The sequence below is a fragment of the Primulina eburnea genome, chromosome 12 (assembly GCF_022965805.1).
Source record: "Primulina eburnea isolate SZY01 chromosome 12, ASM2296580v1, whole genome shotgun sequence".
Classification (NCBI taxonomy): domain Eukaryota; kingdom Viridiplantae; phylum Streptophyta; class Magnoliopsida; order Lamiales; family Gesneriaceae; genus Primulina; species Primulina eburnea.
The window spans coordinates 10,340,383-10,361,858 of NC_133112.1; positions in this window are offsets into that span (position 1 = coordinate 10,340,383).

The window sequence follows — 21,476 nt, forward strand, 5'->3', positions numbered from 1 at the left end:
GCAGCTAGATGTTAACAATGCTTTCTTGCACGGTGATCTTTCTGAAGAGGTATACATGTCCCTACCTCCTGGTTATCAGATCAAGGGGGAGACACCTTATTATCATCATGTATGCAAGCTACACAAATCTTTATACGGGCTTAAGCAAGCATCACGACAGTGGTACACAAAGTTTTCTTCCACGTTACTTCGTATTGGTTTTGTCCAGTCACATGCTGATCATTCTTTGTTCACCCGAACTCAAAACAATGCCTTCATAGCACTGTTGGTCTATGTGGACGATGTGGTTTTAGCCACGAATAATGAGGCAGAAGCTAAGGCCTTGAAAATATTTCTCAATGATCAGTTTAGGTTAAAGGACTTGGGTGACTTAAAATACTTCCTTGGACTTGAAGTTGCACGGTCAACACGTGGAATTTATATCTGCCAGCGTCATTATGCTCTACAATTGCTCACTGACACTGGTTTTCTCGGTTGTAAACCACGAACAACACCCATGGATATTAATGTCAAACTTTCACAAGATGATGGTGAGTTACTTCCTGATTCTTCTTTATATCGTAAGTTAGTAGGGAAACTCTTGTACCTTACAGTCACTCGGCCCGACTTGGCTTACTGCATTAACAGACTTAGTCAATTTGTATCTGCCCCACGCGATAAACATCTTAACGCAGTATACTCGGTGCTTAAATACATCAAGGGAACGGCTGGCCAGGGACTATTTTACAGTTCATCATCCACTCTCAAGCTCAACCTCTTCACGGATTCTGATTGGGCAGCTTGTCCAGATACTAGAAGATCAACTTCTGGTTTTTGTGTACTTCTTGGAGATTCTATTGTATCCTGGAAGTCAAAGAAGCAACATATTGTGTCAAAATCTTCAGCTGAAGCTGAGTATAGAGCAATGGCCAATGGTACTTGTGAAGTGGTCTGGATGTTATGCTTATTGAAAGACTTGCATGTTAATGTTGCTACTCCAGTAGCTTTGTTCAGTGATAGTCAGTCAGCTATACATATTGCCTCCAATCCAGTATTTCATGAACGAACAAAGCATATCGAAATCGATTGCCATGTTGTGCGGGAGAAGATACAAGCTGGGATCATCAAGGTGTTTTACATTGCATCTCATTTGCAGTTAGCTGATATCTTCACAAAATCTTTGCTTCCAGGAAGATTTCGGGACTTGATAGTCAAGATGGGAATTCAAAATATACATTCTCCATCTTGAGGGGGAGTATTAGAAGTGTATTTTGTAAACACACTTTTATAAACACTCACACCTCATACGTTTTCTACTTGGTATAAATAGGTTCACCGTTGTATTGAGAATTTAGATTTCTCTTTCATTCCGCATTGCGGTTATCGCACAATGTACTTCATTTGAGATTTCTCCTTAATTCTGAAAGGTATCCGCATCCGTTCGAATTAATCCATCGTGGACCCATATTCATTACATTAACACTTTCCCATTATTAACACACAACCACATTCATTTAATATCAACTTTCATTATTTATGGATCTCATTGTCCACTTACTCATTTTTTTTATTTTACAACAAATATTACTAAAAATAAATAGTATTATTATTTTAAAATTTAATTTTGAAAATAGCCGTTGGTGAATAATTTGGCCGTTTGAAAAGAGCCGTTGGTGATAATTAGCGACGGTTTTTCGTAAACCGTCGCTATTGTAAACCGTCGCAAATAGCGACGGTTTACGAACAACCGTCGCTAATTTCGACATAATGTCCGTTCATTCTAATGAATTTCTTGGCTGTCATGTCAGCCAAGATTATTAACACATGCACCCACATTGGTGCATGAACATTAATGGGTGTTATTAACACCAATTAACCCACCAATGTGGGTGCCCTTATAAATTACAAAAGAAAATTTCTAATTTATTTTGATCCAATTTTTCTCTTATTTTATCTACTTTTCAAAGTTAACCCAATTGATAAAAAAAAAAAAAAAAAGCAAACAAAAGACAATGAAAGTTTTAACATGGTACAATCAAAAGACCTGCGTCCAAGAGCTCGTGTTTAGATTTATCAAACAAATCCACTAAATATAAATAGTTACAATTATACAACGATTTATTCAAATAAAATACTATATCTTTTCTAACGATGTTTCTATGACAAACATTTAGTAGACTTACTTTACGAGCATCACTCGTCTTCAATATCCTTCAACTAGAATTCTCTTCTATACATGCCCATTGTTCTCTTCCAATAATGTCATCCTTCTCTCCCGAATAAACGTCTACATACATTAATTTAGATTTATTTCAAATTTGATTTCATCTGCCTATTGTTTATCCCATATGGTTACAAATGATAATAACTCTATTATTTATTTATGTTGTAGTACTGTTTTCTCGCACTCAAGGCGCACCGTAAGTTTAGAAATTTTAGTTTTGACATACAAAACATTCGTCATATGATTTAAACATTCATAGGGTGTTTAAATTTGTTTTATCTTTGCGTATTTAATGTTGGGCAGCAAAACAGTCTGGGATTAGCGAAGTTTGTCCTTTTTGTAAATCACAACGAACGAATCTCTCTCCTTTGATCACCTAATCAAGTCCATGATCGGGGACTGGATTCTTCATTTATATCGCACTAGAGATCTAAATGAAATCTACTTATAAACACCTTTTTAAGCAACTGTTTGATTTTCATCAAACTACGGTCTCCAAATTCAACTCATTGAACTTGATTATCTCAACGAGAACACATAATCCAATACTTGTGTGATCCTCACTGGTTCATAGATACAGCTAATCGTAGGTTCACGATTTCATGTGATTCAGAATAATATTTATTCTCATCCGGACTTACCCTAATTAGCTTCATTCTTTTCATCAACTCCTTGATCAAGAATGTCAAAACTCAATTCGGATTGCACACATCGGATCATGGTAAGAACGTCTAGTAGCATCGCTCCATGATACCCTAGGTATCATTGATATTGTCTATAAGAACCTTAATTTATGATTAGCATACAATACGGTCTCTTCAACTCATTTCTCGATCGAATATATAATCATTGGTATATCGAGAGTTGCAAAATGAATTCTATAACGATGTGATGTATCTTTGAATAATATGGTATGTGCAACTAAGAAAACACATTTCTCTAAAGCACATGTTTTGATGTGGCTAGAGACTCTTTGCAGTATTAACTCGTCAGATCATATAAGATATCTTCATCTGTTGGTAAACAATAAATCATCGACTACAATGTATTGACACTTACGTATTTCGAAACTACAACAAACTTCTCCACCTGATGACCCTCAATGGAGTACGTAGAGCTAAAGACTAATGATGTACAACCATAACTGCACACTATTCCACTCGATAAGTGATAACCATTTGGCCAGTCTTAGGAAAATTTGTTCAATAAATCATCATATAATCACTCATCTATATGAATGGAAATCTACATGTCCTTATCAATTAAACACGACGTTTACATTATAGATGCTAGTCTCAAACTCAGGCAGCATTTATCCTTATTTTAGGTGGCTGATTAGACTGAAAACATGTTTACAATATATTATACACTTTTTAATGAGTTTTATGATCTTACGTTGTAAGACAGACCTCATGGCAGCTTGCATTAGTATACAGATAAAATAAATCATATAATTCGATAAAATCATAAAATTTACTAAAATAAATATTTTTTTTTACATAAGAGTCAATAAAGACTAAGCTAGGTACCTACTCTGACAATCTCTCACTTGCCCTATAGCTAACTATCCATAGATTTTAGACTCATTGCTTCATTGTGCTTTTCAAACAATTGTCCTGGCAGGGGTTTCATCATTGAAGTAACCATGTTATCTACAGAGGCAACTCTCTCTATTGATATATCTCATGTTCCCACAATCTCTAGGATTATGTGAAACTTACTCAGTATATGTTTGGATCGCTGATGAGACATTGGTTCATTTGCTTGTTCAAATGGCACTAGTGTTGTCGCAGTAGATCGGGACTAAATCAACTGCTCGAGGAATGAAACAAAACATTTGAATGAAATTCCTCATCCAAAAAACCTACTTTGCTACAACTATGTATTCAGACTCAGTGGTTGAATCCGTTGTGGCATCTTATTTGAAACTCTTACAAAAGACAACACCACCGTTGAACTTGAATACAAATACAGAGGTAGATTTCAAATCATTCACATCTAATTGAAAGATAGAATTGGTATAGCCTTCCAATTTCAAATCTCCAATATCATATACCAAGAACAAATTCTTAGCTCTTCTTAAGTACTTAAAAATGTCCTTCACCGATTTCCAATGCAATTGACCAGAATTCGATTGATGTCTGCTTGCAACACTCGATGAAAATGCAATATCGTATCGAATATATATCATATCATACATTATACTACTTATAGGAGTCGCATATTGGGGGGACCCGAACCTAATTCATTTCTTAATCGTTATTAAGATCAAATGTAACAATTAAGTAACGTGAGACATAAATGTTTTTTTAAAATACAAATGCGGAAACGTAATGTAATCAGTCTGATATACATATCAACCTTAACGTACAAGTCTTGTACAAATACATTCATCTTATCTAGTGTTCAACAACTACATCAAGTGCTGAGGATCAAATCTACTTCTAAGTCCAGATCTCCACGCTAATCCTTAATCTTTCATCCTCTTCTTGTTCCTGATCATGTCCCACCTGTTGTTATGAACACATACAAACACAACAACAGCCGGATAACTCCGGTGAGAAATACATCCCAGTATAAATAATGTATACATGCAATCATATAAACAAATATAAAACATAAAACACATATCAATAACATGTATCAAAATCTGAAAACATGAAATGGTATAACACTGTAAATCAACTCGTGACTCGTCATATCAGACTCGACTCATCTCTAATTTAGGGATCACAGTTCCTGGACATTGATACATATATCGAATCTCAGCGATAGGAATGAATAAACTCCTAACCGACATCGATATAATTCAGAAATCCATTGTCTTGGCGACTCAGCCGAAGACTTGGCACATCAGCCAAAGACTAGGCACATCAGCCCATGAGTCAATACATACTTTGCCTATAAATCAATAGACCAAGCATATCAATCTCATAAATTGTAGATATCAATGCAATAAAATAAGGTATGTGATTTAGGGAAACTCAAGTCAAATCCAACTCGAGTTGTGCAATCCCGAATTAACATTGATTTATACATTTCGTTCTATCAATCTGACTATGTCGAAGTCTCAAATTCAAATCTGACAATACTCAATCTGGCAATGACAATATCAAGGAGTATAATATCAATACACCACTCAATCAATACTGGATAAAATCAGAACTCAATCAAATTCTGTTTCAACAGCATAACGGCACAATCTCAATATACCCAGCAATACAATATCAATCAGAAATCAATCCCAACATCTCATAATCGATAACAATACAATTCTGATATCAAATCTCAATCAAATCAACTCTGAAAATCATAATGATTTCATATGGTATCTGTTTCTCATTCCGGTTTCAATTATACGATGTTTAACATATCAGAAACACCATATATGAATCATATATGATTCCTTCAATAGCATATTTTCAAATCACATCAAAACATAATAAACTTACGTCCAGTTGCAGCTCTCGTCACTAGGAACACGGTACTGCAGTCGGATTGAAATTCTGACGGACGGATCTTTCGTAAACCTCAAATTCCTAAAATAAAATGCGTAAGGATTTTCTATAACTTTTCTGAAGCTTTTCTCGATTCATTTTTTCTGAATTGTGAAGGAATGAATGCATAGTGAGGGCAAGTGGCTTAATCTATGCACTGTACGTTTCGTGCATATGCGCTACCCTCCTCGGCGCGTAACATCACGGCAACTCGCGATTATGCGCGCCCCATCGCCGCGCATATGCGCGAGGTCCTCTGGACTTGCACTTGGCTTCCCGCACAGTCGCGCATATGCGCGAGGTCTTCTGCCCATCTCGCGCATGTGCGCGAGAGGTACTGTCCTTGCACATCAAATTTCGCATGCAAACTCAAATCAAGTCTCGGAGCGATCCTTCATAATCATATCAATTCATCAATCAATAATCATCGATTAACATATAAACAAATCCCGAGCATTACACATATGGGATGCAACTCATGGTTGCTATCTCATCATCAATCTTAGGGTACAAAGACGTAGATAGAGTCACCCTATGACACATTGGGAGATATCCTCTATTAGACTCTTCCATAGATAATCTTCTCAGTATGTTATCGATATAAGTTGATCGGGTGAGTCTTAGCATCCTCTTTGATTTATCCCTATAGATATATATTCCTGATACATAGGATGTTTTATTCATATCATTCATGAAGAATTTACTAGCTAACCATCATACATCATTCTCAATGTGCAGCATGTCATCAACATAAAGTACGAGGAATGTCACTGCACTCCCACTAACCTTCTTGTATACACATGGTTCCTCGGGATTTTAACAAAATCAAATTCTTATATAATGTTGAAATCTGAGGTTCCAGCTCTTTGATATCCGTTTGAGTCCATAAATGGATCTTTGAAGCTTGCATGCTTTATGCTCACTTCCTACTAATATGAATCATTTAGGTTGAGACATGTAAATATCTTCCTTAATATTACCATTAAGGAACAATATCTTAACATCATTTGTCATATTTTATATTCATATCATACCTATATAACTAGAAATATCCTAATGAACTTGAACATTGTGACCGGAGAAAATGTTTCTTCCTAATCAATACCTTTCTTTTGAGTATATCATTTTGCTACAATATTGCTTTAAAGGTCATCATTACCTTCCTATCCGTCCCAAGTTTCTTTTTGTAAATCTATTTGCTTCCGATGAGAAAAATTATCTCATGTGGATCTACTAAGGACCATACTTGGTTCGACTAAAATTTTATTTTGTTTATTGTTAATATCATGTTTACTTGGACATCATTACTTGGAATATATTTTATTTTTAATTTATAGATATTCTTTTATAATTCTCATGTTCTAATTGAACATGTATTCTTGTAAATATTGCAAACACATTTAGCAGATAAACAAGAAAATCCAACTTTATCAATCGTAAATATGGAAAAAATGTATTTAAGTAAGTCAAGAACATATAAAACATCTCTTAAAAGTAACTTAAAATTATTGTTTAATACTAAGTAAATGTCTCATACGGCCCTCGCAGCAACTCTTGCTTCATTGTCCCTCCAGAAGGTCTCACCATTCCTTAATATTTTACTTCTTATTATCACCTGCAAATCATTGCACATATGAGATCCACATCTAGTATTTATACCCAAGAAGATGAATTAATTGAGACATTTAATTTATTATAAAAAAAATACCCTTAACAGAACTCTTTTATGTTAGATATTCCTTGCAATTGTACTTCTAATGTCCTGGCTTCTTGCAGTGGAAGCAAACATCTTCTACCTTATTAAGATTTGTGAGCCCTTTAGAAGTGTTTGGAGCTTGCTTCTTACTTGGTTTGTTTGTCTTGAAAGGAGCATAATGTTTCTTTTTTCTTTCCCTTTTGGGTCCTTTTTAGTTCCAGATGAGGGAGGAGCCCACTAGGAAAACATGTTTTTCCTTCTTGATGGCTGTTTCATAGCTAGTAAGTATGTTGACCAACTCTTCAAGACTGGCCTCCAACTTGTTTATATTAAAGTTTAACACAAACCAATCAAACGATGGCAGTAGTGACAGTAATAGAATGTCTGTAGAAAATTATTTTGGAATAACAAAGTCCAGGTCTACTAGCTTCTCGACGAGCCCAATCATCCTCTCACACTATGTTCATGGACCAAAGCCACTTCTCGCAGGTGTGATGTCATTAGCTCTTTGAAAGTAGCATGTATTAATAGATGTGTTTGTTCACCATACAACTCTTACAGGTGACCGTAAATGTCAACAGCATTTACACTACCTCAAACCGTCTGTGCAATTTGTTCGACATAGAAGCAAATATATAAGTAAGGTTTAGGAAATTCGAATTACGTTACCTGAATGGATGCAATCTAGGGTTTTATTTTAAATTGTGTTTAATTATTTTTATGCATTTAATGCATAATATTGCATGGTTAGAGTTTATTTCATGATTACTTTAAAGTTTCATGCATTAGGGTTTTAAGTTGCATTTCGCGATCGAACGAGTAACGGAGACCGGGGATGTTCAGGAAAAATATTTTTATTGGAGGAGTATTTTTAATTATGTAATATGAGGTGTTTTTAAGTATTATTTTTGAAAATGGTCCTTGGTTGGACATTTTTACCCGTCGGATTATTATTGGGATTGATGGGTTTATTTTTAAGCTTAATGGGCTCAAAACCTTTTTATCCTTTATTTTTAATATCAGGTCCCATTAGTTCTTAATTATTTTAAAACCCTCATTAAGCAACCCTAAACCTTTTTCTCCACTTAGCAGCTACCCCTACCTTCCCATCAGCAACCTTATCTTGTGATTTTTTCAGCAACACCTCAGCCATTGTTGGCTTCCTAAAGAAAGCTTCCTCCCGCCTCTTCATTTCACGTCACACGCACGTATCATCAAGCTTTAGTTCATTTAATTGATAAGGCATGCCATGTATCTCCTTTCTCATCATTTACACCATGATTTTATGCTGATGTGTACATTTTTGCATGAATTTTCGTAGGTCCCTCTTTTAGTTCGTAAAGGTTTTGACACATAAATGCATTTATCTCGTGTGCAACTAACGTTTTCTTGATCTTTTGCAAGGGGATGCCAATTCCATGTTTCTAAGGGACTGATAACGTCATGTACTAAGCTAGCAAGGGGCTGGAGTTGGCTAAGGGTCGAAATCATTGCGGGCCGATTGATGCTTAGTGTATGAGGGCTCGGGTTTTGCGAGATCGGAGGTTTGGAGTTGCGTGGTCATGCATGGCTTGTTTCCAACCAAGGAGTTGACCCTATAGGGTCCGTGACAAGGCATGAAGGGGGTCAGGATCGGCTGTTCATGGTCTATGGTCGGCTGAAGGGATCAGCTCGAGAGAGAGTTCGATAGCTTGTGCGGTGCTTCTAGGGTAGTGCATGGGGCTGACGTTTTGGGCATTAGGGTCAGCTAGGGTCAATCTAGGGGAGTCTCTTGGGTTCAAACATGGTCCCAGTATAGCTGGTTAGGTGCTGGTCCTTATGGTTTTGAGATAGGATCGAAAGTATAGTACGTTTGGCGCACTAGGGTCTTGATTTAGCTCGTGCGGTAAATTCCAGGAATGTTTTGGGGTTGTTTCCTGGGTTATAAGTAGGCTGAAATAAGTGATTTTTAGTCTGGACATGTAGGTTTAAGTCATATTTCAAGTTGGAAAAAGTTTGGTTGAAATTCAGGTTGACTCGGGTTAAAACCAGGACCCCGGTCCAAGTTTTAAAATGAATCGATTAAATTTTGAAACTGGCTCGATTTTACATCTAAGAAATATTTTTAATATATTTTGGGAGGTTTTAATTAGTTTGGTAAGCTTCGGGTCGAAATGTTGAGGTACAAGGGTAAAATGGTCATTTTAGGTTCCTAGGGGCAAAATGGTCATTTTTTGCCCGAGTCGAGATTTTTGTCCTGACAGCGCCCTAAGCACCAATTTATCATGTTATGAAATGTTTATGTATCATGTATATGATTTTTATGTAAATATGACAAATATGTTGCATGCTTGGTTTCAAAGAAAATTTACAAATATGCATGTTTTTTCTAAGTGATGAATATGATGACATGTTTTTGAAGGAAGGAAGATGGTTGTGACTAATACGACGATATATAAGGTCAAGGCTCAGTGGATGGACAATACTGTCGCTGATATCCTGTCGCGGGTACCGCAGTTATACGTATATGGATTCATCCCCTAATACGATGATACGAAAGTCACAGCTGACGTACGTAATTCAAACTAAGAAAACGAACACATATATGTTGATAAGTTATAAAATGTTTATGCTTAATAGACCATGATTATGCATTTGATCTTTCAATTTCATGAAATGTATTTTTATTACAATATTTTTCACTATTTCTTGTTATGTATATGTACTTTTTATTAACATTACATGTTTGTTGAGTCTTTAGACTCACTAGGTGTTAATTATGTAATGCCCGAGATTTGAGTTGAGACTTTTGAATTGATATATATATTAGGAATAAGGTAATGAAAGAACAGACGTGGGAAAGTGACGTTGCCAAATTTGAGTTTATTGGTAAAGGGAGACCACACCCGCACTCTAATTTTTACCGCACCCGCGGTAGCTGGGCAGAAAGTTGGATTGTTGCTACTGGAGGGTGAGCGCACCCGCGGTGGAAAAAGGGAACGCACCCGCGGTCGTCTAATTTGGAAATTTGGAAGGAAGGTCGTAAGCTTAGCGCACCCGCGGTAAAAGAATGAGCGCACCCGCGGTCGCTGTTGCTGATTTTTGATGGGGTTGCCGAGAGCATAGCGCACCCGCGGTGGAAAAGCTACCGCACCCGTGGTGCGACCTGCAGAATGGCAAATGAGCCACTTGTCCTAGCATGCATGATATGTATAAATATAAGGTTCATTCTCTTCTTTCTTCTTCAGAGACCGCCGAGAGCTCAAGGAATTACAAAGATTTTCTAGAATCTTCAAACCGTGATTTTATACTATCCGTATATCAGAATTTGAATCCGGACACAGTAACGTACTTCTCTCATCGACAGCTACAACAGGACGCAAGTTTTATTGATTTATGATAACATTTGAAATTATGATATTGCTGGAATTGAATATGATTCATATATGGTGTTCTTGATATAGTAGACATCATATAATCGAAATCAGATCGAAGAACAGATGGATTATGGAATTGTTATGAATTTTCTGATTATATTGATTTGAAAATGGAATAGATTTGGATTATGAATGAATTCCAGGTCATAATGGATATGGGTTATGATTTGTAATTGCTATCTGGTGATATGGTATTGACGAGGATACTGAGATTGTGCCGTTAGGCTGTTGGTTTGAATTAAATCCAGATTAATCAGATTCAGTGTTGAATTGAGAATGGAATATTGATATTATGATTTTCGATATGTCGTTTCAGATTTACAGAGACAGTCTTGAGTTCAGAACTGATATTGCTTCAGACCGAAACTACGAACGAAAGGTATAAGTCAATGTGTATTGGGAGATCGACTCAAGTAGGAAATACTTGGGTTTCCCTATATCACATACTTATTATTATGTTCTATCATTTGGTTCATTGATTTGATTAAAATGCATGTTCCATTGATTTATAGGAGCATGCATTAGACGAGTAATCTTGTGACAGAAGTACCTGATAGTGGCGGGATCGCCACGGGCACATTGCACAATATCACAAGATAGTGTATTGGTGATAGGGACACAGTCTGTGACGGATAGGTCCAGACACTGGATGTTCGGTTATATCGACGTGGATAGAATCATAGTTTCTTCTATTACTGTTGGTCGATATAGGAATACCAACATCTGGAAATCGGGAACCCCAGACTAGGATTGAGTCTAGTCTGAGTCATGGAGTCACGAGCATTGTCGACAGTTTTATATTGATTTTGTTTCAGAATTTGATACATATTGTTGTTACATGTTCATGCTTTTATGTTTATCATATGATTGCATGTTTCATTGATTTATATTGAGATTATATTCTCACCGGAATTATCCGACTGTTGTCGTGTTTGTATGTGTGCATGACAACAGGTGGGACAGGATCAGGGTTGAGGAGATGACGAGAGATCGTGATAGAGTGGAGACCACGGACTTAGATTGAAAATAGGGTTTGAACACTTGATATCTAAGTTGTTGAACCTTAGTTTTTTATTAAATGTAGACGGTACAGGACTTGTACTTTATTTTATACATATTTGTATATTCGGTTTATTCCATTACGTTCCGCAATTTAAAAAAAAATTTAGACCCTGTGTTATAATTGATTAAATTATCCAATGACGATTATGAACTTGATTAGCGTCCGGGTCCCCAAAACAGGTGGTATCAGAGCGATAGATCTTTCTGATTGAGATAGGAGCTAATGAGCGGGGTAGAATTTGTTTCTTTCCTGCTTTTGATTGCTAGCATGATTTATTGCTTTAATACATGTTTACCTGAATTATCTGATTTTGATATGGTAATGTGTATTATTGAGTATGGATCAGAAACGATTCTTGATCAGAGGTAAGATGATCAGAAAGGGGCTGAGACATATTTATTATGTGATTGCTAACCTTTTTTATATTCAGATATGCCTGCGAGAAGAGTACCAGAGCAGGCTAGCACCTCGAATCCTCCAATGGATGTTACAGCCACTCCAATGGAGACACTCTTGAAAAGATTTCAGTCATTTCATCCACCAACTTTGAAGGGAACGGAGACTTCCGTGGAATGTGGGAATTGGCTGGATGATATTGAAATGCTGTTTGAGTCTTTGGAATATACTGATGAGCGGAAAGTGAAACTGATAGGACATCAGTTACATGATGTTGCAAAGAGCTGGTGGATCACGACAAAGAGGGCATTGGAACAAATATACTGATGAGCGGAAAGTGAAACTGATAAGACACCAGTTACATGATGTTGCAAAGAGCTGGTGGATCACGACAAAGAGGGCATTGGAACATAGAGGTACGACTATTACCTGGAATGTCTTTAAAGCTGAAATTTATCAGATATTTTTCCCAGTGTCGTACAGAAAAGACAAGGGGGCAGAGTTTGCTAATTTGAGACAGGGGCAGTTGAACATAGAGGAGTATGTGTCCAAGTTCTGTACGTTGTTGAGATTTGCTCCACATGTCGCTGAAAGCGAGGAAGCTACTGCTGATCAGTTCAGCAATGGCTTAAATCCTGATATATTTACTTTGCTGAACACTGGGCGGCCGAACAACTTTACTGACGCCCTGAACAGAGCCAAAGGAGCAGAAGCCGGTCTGATTAGACAGAGGGGAGCCTTGTATATGGCCCCAACACCTAGACCAGAGCAACCACCTCCTCGATTTGAGAGTGGCAGTGGTAGTGGAAAGAAAGAATTCCTGAAAGCTAAAGGGAAGCAGTTTAAGAAAGCTGGAAGCAGTTCATCCAGTTCGAGTGACTCGAGACAGACTGGTCAGGGCCAGAGTTATACTGGACCTTATTGCAGCACATGTGGAGGGAAGCATCCCACTGAGCAGTGCCAAGGAGTATTTGGCAGCTGCCATATCTGCAAACAACAGGGACATTTTGCTCGAGTATGTCCACAGAGAGGTGCCCAGGAATCCCAAGCAGCTGAGTCATCTGGATCAGTGGCTCAGACAGGTAGATGACCATCAGCTGTTCATTCTTTCCAGCCAGCACCGTCTACCCAGTCACAGCAGAGGCCAGGAGGAAGCCAGACAGTGAGCCAGCCTCCTAGATACCAGGCCCGAGTTTTTGCTTTGACCAAGGAGCAGGCACAAGATGCACCTGATGATGTTGTGGTAGGTAACTCTTTTATTTTTGGTTATCCTGCATACGTATTGATAGATACTGGTGCATCACATACATTTATTTCTGAGAGGTTTGCATTGAGTCATGCATTACCTATTGAGTCATTGTCTGCGGTAGTGTCTGTCACTTCTCCATTAGGGACAGGTTTGATATCGGTGAAGTCTGTGAAATCTCGTATACTGCAGTACGATGGGCATGAGATTGAGTTAGACTGTATTGTGCTTGGGATATCTGATTTTGATTGTATTATCGGTATTGATATGTTAACCAAGTACAGAGCTACAGTCGATTGTTTCCACAAGATTGTTCGGTTCAGACCTGAAATGGCTGAGGAGTGGAAATTTTACGGTAAGGGTTCTCGAGCCAGAATTCCTTTGATATCTGCAATGAATATGACTCGATTATTGCATAAAGGAGCTGATGGATTCCTGGTCTATTCAGTTGATTTACTGAAATCGAGCCCGTCATTGGCGAACTTGCCAGTGGTGTGTTAGTTTGCTGATGTCTTTCCAGATGAGATTCCTGGATTACCTCCGATTCAAGAAATAGACTTCAGCATTGAGTTGATGCCAGGAACAGTTCCGATTTCGAGGGCTCCGTACAGGATGGCACCGATCGAATGGAAAGAGTTGAAAGAACAGTTGGAGGATCTACTGGCCAAGGGTTACATCAGACCGAGTGTATCTCCTTGTGGTGCTCCAGTACTATTTGTGAGGAAGAAAGATGGGTCAATGAGACTTTGTATTGACTACCGGCAACTGAACAAGGCAACGGCAAAGAATAAATATCCATTGCCTCGTATTGATGATTTATTTGATCAGTTGCAGAGTTCTTCGGTGTATTCCAAGATCGATCTGAGATCTGGATACCATCAACTGAGAGTCAATGATTCTGATATCTCAAAGACAGCCTTTAGAACCAGGTATGGACACTATGAATTTATTGTCATGCCGTTTGGTTTGACGAATGCAGCGGCTGTATTTATGGGATTGATGAACCGTGTTTTCCAGAAATATCTCGATGAGTTTGTAATCATATTCATTGATGACATTCTAATTTATTGCAAGAAAATGATTGAGCATGCAGAACATCTGAGAACTGTGTTGCGAATTCGGAGGGCTGAGAAACTGTATGCTAAATTGTCGAAATGTGAGTTCTGGTTGAGACAAGTAGTATTTCTGGGACATATTATATCCGGAGACGGGATATCAGTCGATCCCAGCAAGGTTGAAGCCGTGATTTCTTGGCCGAGACCGACATCAGTGCCCGAAATTCGCAGTTTTATGGGTTTGGCCGGATATTATCGATGCTTTATTAAAGATTTCTCCAGCATTGCCAAACCAATTACACAGTTGACTCAGAAGAATGCTCCATTTGTGTGGTCTGAAGAATGTGAAACCAGTTTTCTAGAACTGAAGAAAAGATTGACCAGTGCTCCGGTGTTGACTATTCCGTCAGGTACTGGTGACTTTGTGGTTTATTGTGATGCATCTCACCGTGGATTGGGTTGTGTTTTAATGCAGCGAGGGCATGTTATCGCTTATGCCTCAAGACAATTGAAGCCCCATGAGACTCGTTATCCAATTCATGATCTTGAATTGCCAGCCATAGTCTTTGCATTGAAGATATGGCGACATTATCTGTACGGCAAAAAGTTTGAAATCTATTCTGATCACAAAAGCCTGAAGTATTTGTTTTCACAGTCCGAATTGAATATGAGGCGGAGGAGATGGCTTGATTTGCTTAAAGATTTCGATTGTGAAATTAAGTATTATTCAGGAAAATCCAATGCAGCAGCTGATGCACTGAGTCGAAAGGTATGTTCTTTATCCTTATCGACTATTGGTGTGTCGAACTTGATAGAAGACTGCTGTTTTTCTGTATTAGCTTTTGAAACAGATCGTCAGCCTTTGAGATTATGTGCTATTCGGGCTGAACCAGAGCTGATTTTGAAAATTAAAGCGGCTCAAAAAGTTGATCAGAATATTCAGAACTCGATTGCAATGGTCAAAACAGGACATCGATCAGAGTATCAGGTACGTGACAATGTACTGTATGTGAATAATCGTCTAGTTGTGCCAAATGTTTCAGAGTTGAGACAACAGATATTGACAGAAGCGCACAGTAGTCGATTCAGTATTCATCCTGGTGACAGAAAGATGTATAATGATTTGAAAGGACAGTTTTGGTGGAAACAAATAAAGACTGACATTGCAGAATTTGTTTGCAGATGTCTGAATTGCCAACATGTGAAGGCTGAAAGAAAGAAACCAGGAGGATTTTTACAGAGTTTGTCGATTCCTGAATGGAAATGGGATCACATTTCCATGGATTTTGTGACACAGTTGCCACGTTCCTCCTGAGGTTGTGATGCGATTTGGGTCGTAATCAATCGATTGACCAAATCCGCATGCTTTATTCCATACAAAATGGCGTACCTGTATGATCAGATGGCCGATATTTATGTTAGAGAGGTGGTCAGATTGCATGGAGTGCCGAAGTCGATTGTTTCAGACCGTGATCCTCGGTTCACTTCACACTTCTGGAAGAGTTTACAGCAAGATCTCTGTACGAAGTTACATCTGAGTACCGCATATCACCCCAGACTGACAAACAGTCAGAGCGGACGATTCAAACATTGTAAGATATGCTGAGAGCTGTAGTGCTTGATTTTAGCACTAATTGGCAAGATGCATTGCCACTTTGCGAGTTTTCGTACAACAACAGCTATCAAACGAGAATTGAGATGGCTCCATTCGAAGCGTTGTACGGAAAGAAGTGCCGATCCCTTCCGGAGACCGGACCAGATATGATCAGAGATATGATAGAAAAAGTGAAACTGATTCAGAAGAAAATGAAGGCAGCACAGGACAGACAAGCCAAATATGCCAACCTTCGACGACGACCGTTGGTATTTGAGGTAGGAGACCGAGTATTCCTAAAGATTTCTCCTTTCAGAGGTGTTGTCAGATTTGGCAAGAAAGAGAAATTGTCTCCAAGATATGTTGGTCCATATGAGATTCTCGAGAAGATAGGAGATCGTGCCTATCGATTCACCTTGCCGTCTTCATTATCTAGAATACATAATGTCTTTCATGTATCGATGCTGCGGAAGTATCTCCCTGATGACTCTCATATTATTCAGCCAGATGAGGCCGAACTTGATGAATCTCTGAGTTACGTTGAAAAGCCAATTCGAATTATCGATCGTAAAGAAAAGAAACTCAGAACAAAGACTATTCCTCTTGTGAAGGTACAATGGACTCATCATGGCATTGAAGAAGCTACTTGGGAGACTGAATCATATATGAGACAAGAATTCCCAGCATTGTTTCACTGATGTAAGTTTTTATTCAATTTCTATTACATACATTCTTTTTGATATGATTAATTACCTGTGATTTCGAGGACGAAATCGTGTCTTAGGGGGGGAGAAATGTAATGCCCGAGATTTGAGTTGAGGCTTTTGAATTGATATATATTATGAATAAGGTAATGAAAGAACAGACATGGGAAAGTGACGTTGCCAAATTTGAGTTTATTGGTAAAGGGAGACCGCACCCGCACTCTAATTTTTACCGCACCCACGGTAGCTGGACAGAAAGTTGGATTGTTGCTACTGGAGGGTGAGCGCACCCGCGGTGGAAAAAGGGACCGCACCCGCGGTCGTCTAATTTGGAAATTCGGAAGGAAGGCCGTGAGCTTAGCGCACCCGCGGTGGAAAAAGGGACCGCACCCGCGGTCGTCTAATTTGGAAATTTGGAAGGAAGGCCGTGAGCTTAGCGCACCCGCGGTAAAAGAATGAGCGCACCCGCGGTTGCTGTTGCTGATTTTTTATGGGGCTGCCGAGAACATAGCGCACCCGCGGTGGAAAAGCTACTGCACCCGCGGTGCGACGTGCAGAATGGCAAATGAGTCACTTGTCCTAGCTTGCATGAGATGTATAAATATAAGGTTCATTCTCTTTTTTTTCTTCAGAGACAGCCGAGATCTCAAGGAATTACAAAGATTTTATAGAATCTTCAAACCGTGATTTTATACTATCCGTATATCAGAATTTGAATACGGACACAGTACCGTACTCCTCTCATCGACATCTACAACAGGACGTAAGTTTTATTGATTTCTGATATCATTTGAAATTATGATATTGATGGAATTGAATATGATTCATATATGGTGTTTTTGATATAGTAGACATCATATAATCGAAGTCAGATCGAAGAACAGATAGATTATGGAATTGTTATGAATTTTCTGTTTATATTGATTTGAAAATGGAATAGATTTGGATTATGAATGAATTCCAGATCATAATGGATATGGGTTATGATTTGTAGTTTGTTGGAAACTTAATTCCGGCGTTTGACAAAAGACTCAACTGAATTCAGCAACTAAAAGCTACCAACTGATCGACTTAACTGAACCTAGCTTAACTGATATTTCAGCAGATATTCTCGCCAGTTCATTCTCGCCAACTGATTTGTTATCAGCTGATCTTTCAGCTGTACACGTCATAAAGTGAAAACGACAACCGACAAATAGTACAGTCTTCTGCGAACTGGTAGTGGATCGCCGCATTTCAGAAGTTGCAGTGTACGATATATCAGGGAATATTGACGTGGCAAACAACGGCTGTTATTCAAATAAATGTTACCGTTGACAGAAGCCTATAAATAGTCGAAGAGAGCAGCTGAAGAACTACCGATTCTGAAATACTCATTTTACTTGCTGTTACTCTGCGAAAATATTCTCTCAACTTCGTCAAATCAAAGCTCAAGCTTATCAGTTTTATCAGTAGCATTCAGGCTACGTTTTGAGCTAGAAAAAGCACTTTGTAATCTTTGATAAATTGTACAAGTTGTGCTAAGATCAGTTGTGATCTGTAAAAGAGTTGTTAACTAAGAGTTTCAGTTTTGGCAATAGATAAGTCCAAACTGAAGTGGGTCAGTACACGTTATTGTATTTGATCAAAGTCTTTTAGTGAATATCCTATCTTTGTGATAGAAGGGGTGACGTAGGAGTTATTCAAGTCTCCGAACATCCAGAAACATTTCCTGTGTTATTTACTTTCAGTTATTCATTCTATCTTTCAGTCAGTTAGTTTTCCGCAACTGTTTTATTCAGTTTAACTGATTGTTATCGACCGACGAGATACTTGAGTCAGTTTGTAACAAAACTGTACCCAACCTTTCGAAGAAGTTTTAATCTAGCAAGTGTTTATTCAACCCCCCCCTTCTAAACACTTTCACGTTGAGTTAACCGATCCTATCAAGTGGTATCAGAGCGAAGTTTATCTTGTCGTAGAACATATTCTCTCAACTGATTCAGTATGTCTTCTTTCAACAAAATTCCTATGTTTTCCAGGGAAGACTTTGATGACTGGAAAATCAGAATGCAGGCTCATTTAGCTGCACAAGATGATGATATGTGGTACGTCATAACTGACGGGCCAATGAAAAATTTGAAAGCAAACACAGCAGTTGCCATCACCGAAGGGGCACCTCATAGAATTGAAAAACCCAGAGATGAGTGGACTGCTGAAGATAAAAGAAAAGCAAACCTTGACAATGTAGCCAAGGACATACTGTATAAAACACTGGACAAGATAACGTTCAGTAAGATCAAGATGTGCAAGACAGGAAAAGAGATATGGGAAAAGCTGATTCAGTTATGCGAGGGAAATGAGCAAACAAAGGAAAACAAACTTTCTGTTGCTGTACAGAAGTTTGACAACATCAAAATGAAAGCTGGAGAATCAATGCTTGAATATGATGAAAGAACCAGTGGAATCATAAATGAACTGAATGCACTTGGAAAAGTGTATACAAATAAAGAAGTGGCTCTCAAGATTATCAGAGGACTTCCCAGGGAATGGGATGTCAAGACAATGGCCATGAGGGAATCAAAAGACTTGAACAAAGTTGAAATTCATGATTTGTTTGCTGATCTGAAAGCTTATGAGTTTGAGTTACAAACTCGAGGAGAAGCAGAACCATCAACACCTTCATCAACTACTGCTCTAACTGCTATAAGAACAGAACCAACTGGTTCAGTTGAAAAAGCTGCAGATCAATTGAGCAATGATGCTATGTCATTGTTTATCAGAAAGTTTGGTAGATTCATGAGGAAGAATCAGGGAAATTTTCAGAAGAGCTACCAAAGAAATAACTCCAGAGAAGATTCAAACGCTTGCTATAACTGTGGAAAGCCAGGACATTTCATTGCTGACTGCCCAAAACCAAAGAAGGACAGTCAAGTCTCAACTGAACGGAAAAAGAAATCATATGAGCACAAAAGGAGACCTAAGGATGAAAGGAAAACCTATAAAAAGAAGCATGAAGTGCTAGTAGCTGAAGAAAGCAAAGCCAAATGGGCAGAGACTGACAGTGATGAGTCAGAAGCTGAAACTTCATACAGTTCTAGTGAAGAAGAGGAAGAAGTCAAGTGTCTGATGGCTGATGAGACAGAAGATCAATCAGACAATCAGCAGATATTCGACTTTAGCTCAACTGATTTCACTAGAGAAGAGCTTATTTCGACTCTTCATGACATGGTCAGCGAGTATCAAAAGCTTGCTCTATCATTTGATAAAGCCAGAGCAAAGCAAGATGATCCCTTGGACAACAATACTAAAACTGATCAGTCAGTTGATAAGTTGAGTCTAAAAAGGGAAATTGCTGAGCTCAATGCTGAAAAGAGCAGGAATCAATTGTTGATTCAAAAATTGATGCTTGAAAATGCAAAGTACAACAAGCTCATTCAGGCTTGGAATAAATCTTCAACAGCTCTAACTGATATTCAGAATTCGCAAAAATCAGTTGCTGACAAGACTGGACTAGGGTTCAGTAGTCAAAGTGAGATGTCTTCCAATGATACTCAGCTACAACTGAATATGAACAAAGGAAAATTCATTCGCTTTGTCAAATCAGTCGTGGAACAAGAACAGCTTGAACCAAGTAAACTGATTGAACCGCCCTTTGAGAACAAGAACAAGGCAAATAGATATGGTATTGGATATAGTCCAAAAATTTCAACTGACTCTCGTGGTCAAACATCGAAAAGAATTTCAAAACGATTTTCAAATGAATACTCCAACTACTATAACTGTAAGCCTGTTCAGAAACGATATCGGCCGAACAATCAGTTGGGAAAGGCAAAATCACATATTGATTCACCTATGCATCACACACAAAGCACACACAAAACGAGAAAGACCATATGGAATACAGCAACTGGACGGTCAGTCAGACTGATCCAAGTTTGGATTCCTAAAGGACTAATCAACTTTGGACCCAAATAAACAAAGGGTACCACAATCTTATTTTGTATGTGAATGCAGGTAACAGGTACAACTGAAGATTCAGTTTGGTATCTGGACAGTGGATGCTCAAGACACATGACAGGTGATTCAAAACTGCTATCCAAACTGATCAAATACGATGGTCCAAAGATTAGTTTTGGAGACAACTCGAAAGGTACAACTGTGGGTAAGGGTAAGCTTATCCATGGTAATTTTATCATTAATGATGTTTTATTAGTTGAAAATCTCAAGTATAATCTGATAAGCATCAGTCAGTTATGCGATAATGGATTTTCAGTTCAATTTGACAAACTTATTTGCTCAGTCAAAAACTCAACTGATGAGGTCATTCTAACTGGCAAAAGATGTGGAAACACATACAAAGTCAGCTGGAATGATCAACCTTATGCACCAGTATGTCTTATTGCCTCAAAATCTTCGAAAAACTGGTTATGGCATAAGAGGTTAAACCACTTGAATTTCAAATCTATTGCATATTTGAGTAAACATGATCTTGTGACTGGGCTGCCCAAAATGGATTTTACAAAAGACAAAATTTGCTCAGCATGTCAGTTTGGCAAACAAATAAAATCTTCTTTTAAAAACAAGGGTCGTAAATCTTCTTCCCGATGCTTAGAACTATTACATA